At 43.0% G+C, this 16114-nt stretch overlaps 1 long non-coding RNA gene across 5 annotated transcripts in view; it reads left to right on the forward strand.

Annotated features, from left to right (window-relative positions):
- LOC128113582 (uncharacterized) overlaps positions 1–16114 on the forward strand; it is a 47840-nt gene that overhangs the window by 20293 nt on the left and 11433 nt on the right. For 3 of the 5 annotated variants that reach the window (XR_008219539.1, XR_008219537.1, XR_008219536.1), the window contains one exon: positions 8734–8851. This is a non-coding gene — a long non-coding RNA (uncharacterized LOC128113582). Of the gene's footprint in view, positions 1–1542; positions 1658–8733; positions 8852–16114 lie in introns of all 5 variants that reach the window. The other 2 variants (XR_008219540.1, XR_008219538.1) reach the window with 1 other exon arrangement.

Here is a 16114-nt window from a genome sequence, read left to right on the forward strand (position 1 = left end):
TGAGGTTTCCTAAAGCCACATCGATGTTGAAGTCTGACACCAGGACTTCGTGACGATGGAGAAATGGACTGCTGCAGATCGAGAGCCCAAATCATCTGACGCTATCTTTAATCCCCATAGCAACCATTACTGTTCGTAGCAGCGGTCCTCACCCTTCCTAACGCTGCGCCCCTTTAATACCGTTCCTCATGTTGTGGTGATTCCCCCCAACCATAAAATTATTCTCATTGCTACTTCATAACTGGAATTTTGCTACTGTTATGAGTGGTAATGTAAATATTTTTGGAGATAGAGGTTTGGCAGGGGGTTGCAACCCACAGATTGAAAATCACTGGTGTATAGAGGAGTCTATAGTTTCCTGTGGTCTCTACCCAGCATCAGTCTGGGTTGTTATGCTCCTGAATTCAGATGGGACCCAGTAGTAGAGGAGGCATCAAGAATTCAGTTAGAACTACCATGAGGTATGGTACCTGCCACCAAACCCGATGACCTGGGTTCAATCCAATCCCCAGGACCTATGTTTTGTGGAAGAATTGTTGTCTTCTGATTCCGAAGTCATGCTGTGACCTGTGTACATGCACGCACATATGTACATACATAAAAAATAAATAAATGTACCCTCCCATCAAAAAAAAAAAGGGCCGGGCGGTGGTGGCGCACGCCTTTAATCCCAGCACTCGGGAGGCAGAGGCAGGCGGATCTCTGTGAGTTCGAGGCCAGCCTGGACTACCAAGTGAGTCCCAGGAAAGGCGCAAAGCTACACAGAGAAACCCTGTCTCGAAAAACCGGAAAAAAAAAAAAAAAAAAAAAAAAAAGGTAGGCTAAGCCAGGCGGCAACAGCCTCCACCCTGGCAGCCATGGGGTTCATATTCCTCTTCTCCCTCTGTTCCCCTCCTGCTCTAGGCTGGTTCTTCTAGGAGAGGGGTATGCTTTTCTCAGGAGCCTTTTAACCCAGAATTCCGCCTATTTTATATAAATATATGAAATTCAAGAATATGCATAGGGTTGAAGTACACCTAAAGTTGAAGATTTTACCAGGGGAAGGGACAGCTGTCCGCAGATGGGAGATCTTATAGTGCCTTCCGTCTTGCCTGGCTAGCTAGCATGGCCTGCTTGCTAGCTTTTTTCCTGGCCTGAGCTGGCCTATCTATCTCTATTTGACTGTTTGCTATCTTTATATCTCAGCCACCAGCCAACCACCACCATTGTCTCTGCACCCTGTTTCAAGGCCTTTAGCTGGCCCACCCATCGTGTGTGTGTGTGTGTGTGTGTGTGTGTGTGTGTGTGTGTGTGTGTGTGTGTGTGTATGTGTGTGTGTATGTGTGTGTGTGTGTGTCCGACCTATCTTTGGTGGCCTGTTGGTCAATCTCACCCAGAACTAACCTCCTACATAACATTACCAACCTCTGTATCTGAGGGAACAGTCTGTGACTAAGAGAAGACTCTTGGAACATACTAATCCAGAACACCAGTAGCGTCCACCAAGCTAAGAATGCCATCAGATAGTACCAGAAACCCGAGGTAAAGTTTTCTGCTTTGCAGGAACTGCCTCCCTGATGTTCCCACCACTGTATTTGACAAAAGCTTTGCGACTTTCTTTTGCCCTGTGACTACAGACGTTCATGTGACCTCTCCACCATGGAACACATCATTCCAGGTAACCTGAATCGGTGTTCTCCTGAATCGGGCATGGTTACTGATGTTTGGCTCAGAACAAGAGATCTCTTACTCCCTTTGGAGGAAGACATTGGAGGTTAACCATGAAGGTCGTATTGCATTATGGTTTGGGAACCAAACAACCAAGAAGTAGCAATCCTCTCTTTAGGAACTAAACTATTCCAGGACTGTCCCTTGGTCATTGTCCTGCCTGTCTTGTGTACAGTCAATTTGAACTAAAATGAACAGTTGATGGTTTCTCCCAATGAAATGTTAGGAGACACCATGGCCCCTTCGGTCCAGTAGACATTTTCCTGTGTGTTGTCTGGTTGAGCTGCTGGTGGCTGTGGGGATTTGTCTCAGGACTGGCCCTTCACTTTTTGCCTGGAATCTGTATCGTTCAATGAGCCCTTTAATCCAGAGCTCTTCCGTTTTACACCTGTGTGGTAGGTAGATCCATCCATCTCAGCAGGGAGGGACCTGTGATGATGCGGCTTGCAGGACCGGCTGAGTGGGGATATGCACCCTGTCCGCTTCAGTTCCTTGCCAGTCATCCCTGTGGGGAGCCAACCAGAGTCAAGGGAGACTAGGCCTGTCCAGGTCAGAAGTGGGACAAGGGGCAAGGCACTGCCTGGTCCTATCAGATCGCTGCCTGAAGCTGTGGCTCACATCCCTCTAGGCTTCAGGCAGAGCCCAGGTCTATGATCCTGTGTCACCTGCATCTGGAGTCCCTGGGGGCACTTCCCTTCCACCTGGTTTTTGAGATCTTTCCAGGTGCTTAATTTACAGTGTTGCCCCACCTCGTGTACTTAATTGCCCATTTCTTGGTACATTGTCTCATATCTTTTCACATTTCCTCCTTCCCTCCCTTTCTTTCTGTCTTTCCAAGGTCTTGCTATGGAGCTTATACTGTTATTGGACCTTCCTGTATCCCTAGTCTTCTAAGAACTGGGATTACAGGGCACATCCACCTTTCTCACTGTATTTTCTTGCCTCAGTAAGCATATTCTCACTGGGCATGGTGAGGCACACCTTTAATCACTGCGCTCAGGAGGCAGAGGTTGGTGGATCTCTCCGAGTTAGAAGCCACCTGGGCTACGTAGTGAGTTCCAGGCCAGCCGAGCCTACACAGTGAGACCCTGTCTCAAACAGCATATTCTCTCCGGTAGGCCCATTTCCTTGAACGTTTGAAACATTAAAAAAAAAGTCTGAGTATTAGACCGTCTGTGTTGTGAGGTATTCAACAGAGAAGACCACTTGGACGTGGTTCATGCCAATAGAGAGTCTTTCTTAGCTGGCTGGCGAGTGCAGTCCTGAGCCTTTCTCAGGGTGAGCTTTTAAACACAAAACCATAGTCTGGTTGACATACCTCAATTAGCAAGAACAGTTAGTTTGAAAAGGAACTACAGAAGTCAAAAGCAAGGTTAGAACATTTAGGGACTTGCCCAGAACTATGGACTTTGATGGATCAGGTCTTTGTTTGTTTGTTTTATTTTGTTTTGGCAGGTGATGCTGCCTACATGCTGGGTTCCAAGGCCTGAATGGCACTTCCATCATGGTGTCAGTTGTGCTAATGTCAGGGAATCCTCTTGTGAGCATGGAAGCCAGAAGAGGGCATCAGGTCCCCCTGGAATTGGAGTTAGAGATGGTTGTGTGCTGGAAATCACACCCAGGCCCCCTAGAAGAGCAGCCAGTGCCCAAATGAACTACCACTCCAGGCCCTTCGTGGGCTTTGTTTTAGACAGGGTCTCATGTAGCCTGGGTTGGTCTCAAACTTGCTACAAAGGTATGTGAGCACGGCTTTGATCTTCTGATCCTCCTGTCTGCTCCTCCTGAGTGCTGGGATGACAGGCATGTACCATAAATCCTGGTTTACACGGTACTAGGGATTGATCTGAGGGCCTCATGCAGACACTCTACATGCCTAGCATTCTCTAAGCCAGTGCTTCTCAACCTTCCCAATGCTGGGGACCTTTAATAGTTTCTCATGTTGCTCCCCATTCAGCTCCCCAACCACAAAATTATTTTCATTGCTTCTCCATAACTGTAATTTTGCTACTGTTATGAATCATACTGTAAATATCTGATATCCAGGACATCTAATATGCGACCTTGCGAAAGGGTCATGCAGCCCACTACTCTAGGCTTTTCAATCCCTTCTTCCACATTTGCTACAGCAATCCAGGTGCTTTAGTTTAGCTCAGTCTTGGATAATTTCTTTGGGCGTGTAGAAGCCACTCTATCAGTAAGTGTGCACCAAACCTTGGGGTCTTTGGCAGAGTGTTAGACCTTGTATTTCAAGGCAGATACCCATGCAGACCACCTTTTGATCCAATCTCATGGCAAGGCTTCTCTAAATAAAGCATCCTTAAAATCCAGTTCCATAGGCATCTCCTGCTCTCCTCCTGTGTATTTCAGCTAACCCTTGCTGCTCCTTAGAGCATTCTCCCCTTTTCCCATCTGGGTCGTGATGCAACAGTAGTCTTGTTATCAGACTGGCGGCAGGGTTGGGTGGCATGTCTGATTAAGTGGCTTCTGGCCAGCTGTGTGCTGAAAGGAAGGGTAAAGGAAGGGCACTGGCTTTTAAAGGGACAGCTGCTCTGTAGGCTGCGAGTTCTGAGGTCTGAGAAGTCAGGTCTTTAAACCTCTGGAAACATCCACCTAGATGTTCCATCTCAGGTATGAACTGAAGTCTCCTGCAAAAGTCACACTATGTTCAAGATTCTGCAGGCTGGTTGGCCAGAGCCTGTGTGGTTTGTGGAGAGTTGGAATGCTGCAGACCAAGAGCGAAAATGATCTGAGGCTATCTTTAGTCCTAGCAATAGCCATTATCACCCACTTCTGTGTCTGAAATACCATGTTTTTTAACTACTAGGTAAATCTTTGGAATGCATTCACTAAATTACTGGACCACTAGCTACCACCAACCCTAAAGCTGAAAACGCCATCAGATAGCATCTGCATTAGTTACTTTTCTTGTTGTTCTGACCGAATAACTGGCAAGAAGTGAGGAAGGTTTCATTTGTTTGAGGGAATATGGTTGACGCTGGCAGGGCAGGCATGGAGGCAGGAGTGTGAGGCATTTGGTACCACGACATCTGCAGCCAGGAACTAGAGAACCCGCAGGAAGTAGGGGCAGACTATTAAAGGCTGGTTCCGTGACTCAGGTCCTCTGTGACGTTCTACTTCTTGAAAATGCCACAACTGGGGCTGGAGAATGACTGAGTGGCTATGAGCACTGGCTGTTATTGCAGAGGACTTGAGTTTATTTCCCAGCATCCACATGGTAGTTCAGAACCATCCATAACTCCAGTTCCAGGGGATCTGATGACATCTTCTGAACTTCAGGGTACCAGGCATACCTGTGGTGCACATATATACATACATGCAGGCAAGGCACTCAAACACATTAAATCTAAAAAAATATTTAAAATAAACAAATTAAAATTCCACAACCTTCCAAAACATAGAGCCATCAGCTGGCGATCAAATGTCCAAATACGCCGGGTGGTGGCACACTCCTTTAATCCGAGCACTTAGGAGGCAGAGGCAGGGGAATGTCTGTGAGTTTGAGACCAGCCTGCTCTACAAAGTGAGTTTCAGGATAGCCATGGCTATACAGAGAAACCCTGTCTTGAAAAACCAAAACCAAAACCAACCAACCAACCAACCGAACAAAGAAACAGCTTCTCATCCTGAAGTCGTTTGAAAGGCACTGTCTTGAGTAACCTTCTACATAAACTGGCTGGGCACTGTGGCTCATTCTTGCAATCTCAGCACTCTTGGGTATAGGGCAGGAAGAGCACACGTTTGAGGCCAGCCCGAGCTAGCTACACAGTGAGCTCCAAGTGAGTGTGGGCTGCACTGTGAGACCCTATCTCAAAAGAACCTCAAAATTGATTCAAATTAGCTTTTCTTTTTTTTTTTTTTTTGGTTTTTCGAGACAGGGTTTCTCTGTGTAGCTTTGCGCCTTTCCTGGGACTCACTTGGTAGCCCAGGCTGGCCTCGAACTCACAGAGATCCGCCTGGCTCTGCCTCCCGAGTGCTGGGATTAAAGGCGTGCGCCACCATCGCCCGGCTTAGCTTTGCTTTTTAAATGACTATAAGAAGAACAAAATGAGGCAGGAGCATCCTGGAACAGAGTTTACACACAAATAAACCCTGCAAGTCTCTAATCCCAAGAAGTCTCCTGAGAGTACCAGATGATAACATCAGAAAGTCAGAAACGCAACAAAAGTTTCTAAGCACGCTGGCATGGATTTTCTTATTTATTTATTTATCTATCTATCTATCTATCTATCTATCTATCTATCTATCTATCTATCTATTTATTGTTAAAACAAAGTCTCTGTATATCCCTGGAACTCACTATGTAGACCATGCTGGCATTGAATTCACAGAGATCCACTTGCCTTCCAAGTGCTGAGATTAAAGGTATGAGCCATCAACATCCAGCTCTTTATTATTTTATTTTTATTTTATGTGTATGGATATTTTGTCTACGTTCATATTAGGCGTGTGCCTAGTGCCCCTGGGAGCCAGAAGAAGGCACTGGATCCTTTGGCAATGGAATGACAGACAGTTGTGAGCCACCATGTGGACACTGGGAATTGAACCTAGGTCCTCTGGAAGAGCAGTCAATGCTCTTAATTACTGAGCCATCTTTCTAGTTAGTTGGGGTAATCTTTTTGTACACTCTGTGAAGATGTGTCTCTGTCTTTCCTCACCTGCCTAAGGCACCTTCTGATTGATTTAATAAAGGGCTGAATGGCCAATAGCTAGTCAGGAGAAGATAGGTGGGACTTCTGGGGAGAGATAGGGACTCTGGGAAAGAATCTGAGGCAAAGGAGATTCGCCTGAAAGACACAGAGGAAGTCAGATGTATGGTACTGAGGAGAGGTAATGAGCCATGTGGCAGAACACAGATTAATATAAATGCATTAATTAAGTTATAAGAGCTAGTTGGGAACAAGCCTAAGCTAAGGCCAAGCTTTCATAATTAATAAAAAGTCTCCATGTCATTTTTTGGGAGCTGGTGGTCTATGGAAAGACTCACAACATTTGGCACTCTATTGAGAACAGAGAGATCATGCCAGCCCAGCTGATACTGCTGCTGCTGCCGCTCTTGGGTACTCGGGAAAGTGGCTCACTTTTGGAAATCATGGAAGGGGCCCAAGTTTGCCACCTATACCTCTGTAGACAAACTGAAAAGTCAGTAGATTTGGTAAGACATTTGGCAAGTCCTTTAGGAGAGAGTTAAATAATATTAAAAAGAAAAATCCTTTCCACATTAAGGATGAGAAATATCATAATACAGGGTGTTACGACCCTGTATAGTGCTACTATGGATGGCTTAAAAATGGAAGCAATATATGAGGAGATAAACAACTTAGCTGGGATTGACATAATGCCAATTGTAACTATGAGTCTGGTTAATTCATATTTTATCCTTAATAGCCACAGTGTTCTTTTGTGCCAAATATAAAATGTGGTTTGATAATTGTGCCAAATATGAATGTTGACTGATAGGATACAAGTCTTAGAAAGACTTATTAATGAAAATAAGAAAAACACTCAGACACAGACAAGAATTTAGACAAGAACCTACCACATCACTGCATGATGAAACTGAAGAAGGGCAGCCCAAAGTTATTTGAACCAAATTAGGTTATGAAGAAGTTAAATGGAATCCTATAGAAATATTAGATTTGAGGAGATTTAAGGAAGTGGTCATTTCATATGGTATGCATTCACCCTATGTGAAGCAGATATTAAACTCATGGGCAACTCAGAATAGAATTAGCCCTCAAGACTGGAAAGATTTGGCATCAGCAATATTGGAAGCTGGTCCTCAGTTACAATGGAGAACATGGTGGAAAGGGGAAGCTAGGGCCATAGAACAATGAAATAGGGCTAGAGGTATTAATATTTCCCAAGATCAGTTGCTAGGTGAAGGCTAGTATGCTGAATTGCAAAGGCAATTTGAATTTGATGACCACACCTTGGTGCTATGTTGTTTAGCAACCTTAAATGCTTGGGATAAGTTTGAAGAATCAGGAAAGAGGTCTGAGTCATTTACTAAAATTATACAAGGCCCCCCAAAAAGCTGTCATTGATTTTATGCAAAGATTGACCTCAGCTGTAAATAGAATAGTATCAGATCCAGAAGTCAGACAAATATTAATCAAATTTTTGGCTTTTGAAATGCTAATTCTGAATGCAAAAAGGTGATTAGGCCTCTAAAGGCAAGATCAGTACCAACAGATGAATTGATTAGAAATATGACTGATACTGTATCTCATACTAATGATGCAACTTTAATAGGAGAAGTAATCTCTGAAGGTTTTAAGGAAAGCCAAACTGTCAAATGTGTTGACTTTGGCAAGCAAGATGATTTCAAAAGGGACTGTAGACAAGGTATTCCTAGAAATAATGTTTTTTCAAGAGATAATTTAAAAAGAAGGTTCCAGCCTACTGGAATATGCAGAGGTGTGGCAAAGGCCGACATTGGACTAATGAGTACAGATCAACCAGGGAAAATGAGACAGTTTTTTACATATTACAACATAAAGCATATTACAGGCATACCACACAATCCTACAAGACAAGCAGTTGTAGAAAGATCCAATTATACTTTACAGAGATGCTTAATAAACAGGAAGGGGTAACAAAGACCCCCCAGAGAGATTAATAGTGCTTTATTAACTTTACATTTTATTTTATTTTTATTTTTATTTTTTTTTTGGTTTTTCGAGACAGGGTTTCTCTGTATTTTTGTGCCTTTCCTGGAACTCACTTTGTAGACCAGGCTGACCTCGAACTCACAGAGATCCTCCTGCCTCTGCCTCCCGAGTGTTGGGATTAAAGGCGTGGGCCACCACCGCCCGGCTAACTTTACATTTTAAAATGCTAATGAGCACAAAATAAACAACAACTGAGGAGAGACATTGGATTGTGGAAAAAATTGCTGATTTAAACCAGCCTATATATTTTAAGGATTTCTTAACTTCAGAATGGAATTAAGGAAATGTGTTGCATTTGTTTATATAATAAATGATTATGCCTTTGTGTCCATAGGAAATGAAAAGCTATGGATTCCTTCAAAATTAATAAAGATCCTATTTGACTGGGAGAGACCTCCTGAATATCTTGGCTGCAGACATGAAGGAAAAAAACAAGAAAAACTACAAGACAGGTAATGTATATTCTGATCCCTCTACATGGGAACAACTCTGAGATTGGATGAGACATGATAAATCCTATTGGCTACAGAGTCCTCATGACTTATTATTACAAGCTATCCTTTCATATGGCATGGATGGAGATTTATGTTACAGTTTTGTTATGCAGTCCAAATGGATTTATAAAGTTGACAGATACCTTTTACCTGCTCATAGAGCAGAGATTCATCTTTAGCTGATTTGTGCACATCACACATTCCATACTTATGTTAATGCAAATATATATGTTACCTTTGAAAGTTTGTGTGCTTTCAGAACAAAAGGACCAGACACCAATGAAGACAAGTGTGGGAGACCAGCTCCCACCTTTCCAAGTTCTTATGAGGAGAGAGGGATAAGAAAATATTAAATAAAAAGATAGCAAAGAGGAGACCGACAGAAACACAGGATAGCTTCGGGAGGACCTGAGTCATTACCCAACAGCCTTTTCCATTATTCAAAAAGGCTTTTTATAACAATGCCAAGGGGCAGGGCAAAAGACCTCCCCCTTGCAAGATCAAATCACACTGCACAGCACAAAATGTAGACCCTTCCAAACACCTGGTAACCAGGCCTGTGGTCAAATCATCCCCTTATGCAGCCCTGCTGGGTAAAGTAAGCTCAGATTCTCTGACCCTCAGCAATTTGGGCCTCCACAGACAAGTAGCCTAGGTGATCCAGCCTCTCACAATGCCTATGTTGCCGTTTCCTCAAAAATCAGCATGTAGGACAACTTCAAAGTGGCTAGCTAAGATGGTCCAGCCTCAGACTACTCCAGCCAGGACTTCAGTTAATCCCTGAAACTTCCCATCACACAGAGACAAGACAATGAATGATACAGCTAGTTTTCCTAGGACTTGACCATTATCTTAATTTTCTCAGGGTCCCCTAAATATGACATTACTTTCAGACAGCAGGAAGCAATTTTAAGAACAAGACACCCACATTCCCAAGAGGTGGTTTTTTGATGTTTGATGGGTTATGGATATTTGTTGTTGTTTAGGGGGGTTAGTTGCAAGTTGTTATTGGTCATGGTCAGGGAGGAAATTAAGCATAGGAGGCTAGATTAAGGAATCTCTTTCTTTTTCTTTCTTCTATCCTTTTTTCGCTCCTATAAAGTGTTGGGGGAGAAAGGGGGATGAGAGATGAAAAGAAAAAAGGGAAGAAATATAAGAATGATAGGATAAAAGGGTAGATTATTGAATCTACTTTTAAACTAAAAAGCAACTATTAATTTCAAATATTTTACATTGGTATGGGTTTTTGTATATTGATACAAATTTAAGATGATTTTTGTTCCAACATAAGGTATATGTTTTTACCCTTGGTTAATGTATTATACCTATGCAACTCATTAAAAAATGTAATGTAAAGTTCTAGTCCTTGAAAGCTACTATTACAAACTGGTGGGAGCTGGAGAGATGGTTCAGAGGTTAAGAGCATGGGCTGCTCTTCCAGAGTTCCTGAGTTCAATTCCCAGCAACCACATGGTGACTCACAACCATCTATAATGAGAACTAGTGCCCTGTTCTGGCCTGCAGGCATACATGCAGGTAGAACACTGTATACATAATAACAAACTGTTAGCTAGGCAATGGTGGCACATGCCTTTAATCCTAGCTCTTGGGAGGCAGAGGCAGGTGGATCTCTGAGTTCAAGACAAGCCTGGTCTACAGAGTTAGTTCCAGGACAGCTAGGGCTATGCAAAGAAACCCTGTCTCAAAAACAAACAAACAAAACAAAACAAACAAACAAACAAACAAAATCAAAAAAACAAAACTAAAACCAAAACTAGGATAATTAGGAAATGCAAGTTAGTAGTTAGTCACCTATAACAATAAAACTTATAGTCTTGTTAGGGATGTTTTCAAGGTTAAATAAAGATACAGTTGAGATAAATAGATGGTCTTCAAACACTTCAGAGATCTACAGAATGTGGCATTTAAGTTGTTTTAATTACATAATGCTTTTCATGACAGTGAGATACATCTGCTCCTGGCAGCACCAATCTACTTCAAAGAAGATGATAGGCACCAAAGAACCCCCATACAGAGTTTGCTTTAAATGTGGCAAAGTTAGCCACTGGGTAAGAAACTGCCCTTGCCTCAACTGTTGACAGTATGCTGTCCAAATTGGACAAGTAGGTCACAAAGGAAGTCAACTGCTAAACTTTGCCAAGACAAGAAAGGACAGTCCTTCAAAATTCCTGCTTCACAAAAAAGTCTGTCAGATAATCTGGGCTTGTAGGCTGAAGACGGATGCTCCAGTGTTGCAGAGGAACCTTGAGTGACTCGACTGTCCAGTTAGCCAGCTGTCTCTGTCATTTCCTAGTTTTTGGAAGTTGTTTGGAAGAGGTAATATTACATCCTTCTCAGGTCAGGGGTTCAAGATTAGATAGTTACGGTTTTAAAGTTTTTCTTGTTACCAAATTCAGAAAAGAAACTTACAAAAAAATATGTAAAGTTTATAAAAGTTGAGAGACATAAAAGCTTAAATTGTTTATCTAAGAAAATGTTTTAAGGTCTAAAAAGATTTTTTAGGTTGGCAATACAAGTTGTGATAGAAAGTGATTTATGTACCAAACTTTGGACTCACCAAGATAAGATAGATAATAGAGCACTTAAACCAAATTTGCCGAATATAAACTGGACATTGTGAATGTAATTCTTACCTGACAATTGTTCTTATAGTATATAGTTTATTGATGTTAGTGAAAAGCCTTTTGTTGGACTAAAAGGGGGAGATGTTAGGATAATCTTTTTGTACACTGCATGAAGATATGTCTCTGTCCTTTCTTACGTTCTGATTGGTTTAATAAAGAGCTGAATGGCCAATAGCTAGGCAGGAGAGGATAGGCAGGACTTCTGGAGAGAGATAGGAACTCTGGGAAAGAATCTGAGGCACAGGAGATTCACTTGCCAGACACAGAAGAAGTCAGATGTATGGTACTGAGGAGAGGTAATGAGCCACTTGGCAGAACATAGATTAATATAAATGGGTTAATTTAAGTTTTGAGAAGTATTTGGAAATAAGCCTAAGGTAAGGTCAAGCTTTCATAATCAATAAAAAGTCTCCATGTCATTGTTTGAGAGCTGGTGGTCCAAAGAAAGACCTGTCACAACAGCTTCAGCAGCTTCAGTTTCTTTTCTTTCTTTCTTTTTTTTTTTTTTTTTTTTTTTTTTTTTTTTTGGTTTTTTTGAGACAGAGTTTCTCTGTGTAGCTTTGGTGCCTGTCCTGGATCTTGTTCTATAGACTAGGCTGGCCTCAAACTCACAGAGATCTGCCTGGCTCTGCCTCCTGAGTGCTGGGATTAAAGGCGTGCGCTACTACTGCCCGGCTATGTTTTTATTTTTATTTTTTTTTTTCAGTTTTTTATTTATTTTTTATTTTATTTTATTTTATTTATTTATTTTTTTTTTGGTTTTTCGAGACAGGGTTTCTCTGTAGTTTTGTGCCTTTCCTGGAACTCACTTTGTAGACCAGGCTGGCCTCGAACTCACAAAGATCCGCCTGCCTCTGCCTCCCGAGTGCTGGGATTAAAGGCGTGCACCACCACCGCCAGGCGCCAGTTTTTTATTTTTAAAAAAGATTTATTTTAAGCCAGACGTGGTGGCACACCCCTTTAGTCCCAGCACTCAGGAGGCAGACGCAGGCAGATCTCTGTGGGTTCGAGGCCAGCCTGGTCTACAAAGTGAGATCCAGGACAACCAGGACTGTTACACAGAGAAACCACGTTTTGAAAACAAACACGCACCAAAAATGATTTATTTTTATTTATGTGTTATGTGTGTGTGTATGTGTGCATATGCATGCAGTGTCCTTGGGGGCCAAGAGAAAGTCAGGCTCCCTGGAACTGGAGTTACAGACTGTCGTGATCTTCCATGTTGTTGATGCTGGAGCCTGAACTTGGGTCCTCTGAAAAAGCAGTAAGTGCTTGCAGCCACTGAGCAATTTCTCTGACCCCTTGGCTCCTATTTGAAAAAAAAAAATTGTGTGGACATGTGTATGATATGTATATGTGCATGTTTATATGATTAGTGTGGGTGTGCGTATACCTTAGCATGTGTCAAGGTCAGAGGACAACTTTGGGAGTCAGTCTTTACCTTCCACCTCGAGACAGGACTTCTTGTTCACTCCTGTATGTACCAGGCTAGCTGGCTCCCAGCTTCTGAGGACTCTCTCATCTTTGCCTCTGATCTCAGTGTAGGAGTTCTGAGATCCCAGGTGTGCATGCTACCATGTCCAGCTTTATGTGGGTTCCGGGGATCTGAACTCAGGCCCTCAGACAGGCCCACAGCAAGCATTTGCCCACTGAGCTATCTCCCTAGTCCTCCTGATGGCTTCTTTCTGAGTATCAGCGCTCACGTGCCTTCATGAATTCTGCCCCTTCTGTAACACAAACAATAATAGGTCCAGCCTATATTGTTTGCTCCCAGGGTCCGTGGAAGTCTGCCAACCAGCTGAGGATCCTAATCTGAGGGATATTCAATGAATCTATGCACATAGAGTTCTTTAGTCCATTCACTTTATTCTTCTATGGTGATTCTATCCGCACAGTTTCTTTCCTACTCTTACTTAGCTCCTCTCGGTCCCTCCTGCTCTCAGTCCCTCCTGCTCTCGGTCCCTCCTGCTCTCCGTCCCTCCTGCTGTTCTCTCATCTCTATCTAGTTCTTTCCATCTCTGTCCTCATCTTTGTTCTTCTCCATCCATCCTCTCTGTGCTCTCAGAGAGCGAGTATATATACATATATACACACACAGCAATTCTTTGGCAAAGCAGCATGAGGCTTGAAGTTTTCAGGGTCACAGAGAGAGGTGATAAGGACCCACACATAAAGCAATTAATTGTCAGCTTCCAATTACAACCCAAAAGGGGAGTGACTAAAGGGGAGTTCTCTGGTAGGGTCAACTAAAGGCTAAGATCAATTAAGGAATTTACGTGCTCAAACTATAATCTAGAAATGGCTAGGTAGGACTGTTAGGGGTCAGTAAGTCACAAGAAAGTAAACTGTCTTTGGCGCCACTTTTCCCGCTCATCCCCGCTGCAGCTGCTTTCTGATAGGGAGGGGGACATATGTTAGGTGGCTAAGCAACCTATGTCAGAGCATGTAGTATTCGGTTAGTAAAAGCACTTTCACTAGCAGTAATTGCTGAGGAGAAAATCTAGGACTAGCACCTGGCTGAGGAGGAATAAAAACTTAATTTGCGCAAGAAAGAAGCTTGGCACTTATTGCCTGCCTGGCCTGGAGGCAACTCCTTGGGTCAGTGGGAAGTAACTGCCTTAACTCAGTATCTAGCAATGGCTAAAACATCATCCCAGGAATGTGAGCAGTAATCTCTTAAATTAGGGTCTTGTATAATAACCCGGGGAGAAGGTAAGGGGTTGAGGATTTAATTGTTAGTGGCTCTTTTCTCTATCTGTGAGTGAGATGAGCTAATGTTTATCTATGTGCAGTTTTGTCCTTGGGAAAAAGGTATCTTTGCTGAAATACTTTTGTCCGGAGAATGGCCCTGGCCAGATATATGTTAATGAAAAATAAACACAGGTGGGGACAGTTGTCCAATTACCCCAAATGTATAGGGAAAGTTGTACCCAAGATTGAGATGCAATCGTGAGACTACATGTACACATAACATAGAGATGCACTGTAAATGGGGAGAATCATAGCTGTTATTACACAAGAAGTTTACAACAAGAAACAAACAAACAAACAAACAAAAAGAAACAGCCAGTTCATTCAAAAGGCAGTAATTCCATAACACCTTGTGTGCTGGTTTCCTCTAACAGAACCCTTAGTTCCGTTAGGTTGACCTTCTGAACTCTAGTTGTCACTGCTGTATACTCTCATGGACTTTCACTACCAGTGGCTCTCCATACTTCTGGATTAGTTTTCTCTAGCATGGAACCAACGAAAGTTGCTGAAGCTAAAGAGTAAACTGTCTCAGTCCACAAATCCTATCTTCATCTCCCGTTCCAGGGACCCAGCCTCTGGCTGTCATCAGGTGATGTAATTACTGACCCTTGGCTATGGTTTTGTTGTTTTTTAAACATGCCATCTCACTGTAGCTCTTATACTCTCTCCTCTTACTGTTCCTATCTCCCTCGGCCTTTGACCCCTTTCTGAATGTCTTGTTCCATGCCCTTTCTCTGACAGTGACATGAATCTACTGGCAGATCTCAGTGTATGATGGAATATAATGTACCCAGTCTAGCTTGCTTTTCTGTTGTTGATGATACCAGGTCTCACTACATAGCCCAGGCTGGCCTCCAACTCTCAATTATCCTGCCTCAGCTTTCCTCCAAGTGATGGAATTACAGACACAAGACTTGCTGAATTTCACTGATTAAAAAGGGGGGGGGGGGGCGCTATAGATAGATAGCTTAGTGGTTAAGAACACTGGCTGTTCTTCCAAAGGAAGAGCTTCTCTGTGTAGCCCTGGCTGTCCTGGAACTAGCTCTGTGGACCAGGCTGGCCTCGAACTCAAAATATCTACCTGCCTCTGCCTCCAAGTGCTGGGATTAAAGGTGTGTACCACAACTGCCTGGCTTGAATATGCCTTTTAATTAATTAATTAGTTAATTGATTGATTTTTTTATTTAGCTTTTGAGTTCATCTCTATATTTATGTTCCATTTAGAAAGATGACTGCATATTGGATACGCAGGTACATGTAACTGCAGCACTCAGTGGGTAGAGGCAGAAGGATCAGGAATTCAGGGTCAGCTTCAGTTAGAGTGAGTTCAAGGCCAGTCTGGGTTACATTCTGATCTGAAGTGTCCCTCCAGAGCTCACGCATTAAAGGCCCAGTCACTGGTCTGAGGAACTGCTGGGAACCGTTAAGATGTGAGACCCAGTGGGAGAAAGATGAATCACAAGGAGTGAGCACTTGTTCTGCTTTACTTCTTCAGCAGCTCTGACTCCCCAGGCCCTCTCCGCCATGTTGTCTGCCACACCACAGATTCAAATCGAAACCATGGATGGTTTAAAACCTTTGAAACCATCAGTCCAAATAAATATTCCCTTCCAAGGTCCTGAGCACAAATGGTAAAGATGCAGTAACCCCCTCATTCCTTTTCTCACTGCTGTGTACAACAGCTAGCAGTGATGGAAGGAAGGATTGGCTTAGGCTCACAGTTTTACAGGTCACAGCAGGAAGATATGCAGGAAGCATGTGACTCACGGGCACGTGCTTCTCCTGGCACAGGCAGCTAAGCAAAGATCAGCAGGCTGAGGCCCAC

Source organism: Peromyscus californicus, unplaced genomic scaffold (genome assembly GCF_007827085.1).
Source record: "Peromyscus californicus insignis strain IS unplaced genomic scaffold, ASM782708v3 Scaffold_18__1_contigs__length_77618521, whole genome shotgun sequence".
In the NCBI taxonomy this organism is placed as follows: domain Eukaryota; kingdom Metazoa; phylum Chordata; class Mammalia; order Rodentia; family Cricetidae; genus Peromyscus; species Peromyscus californicus.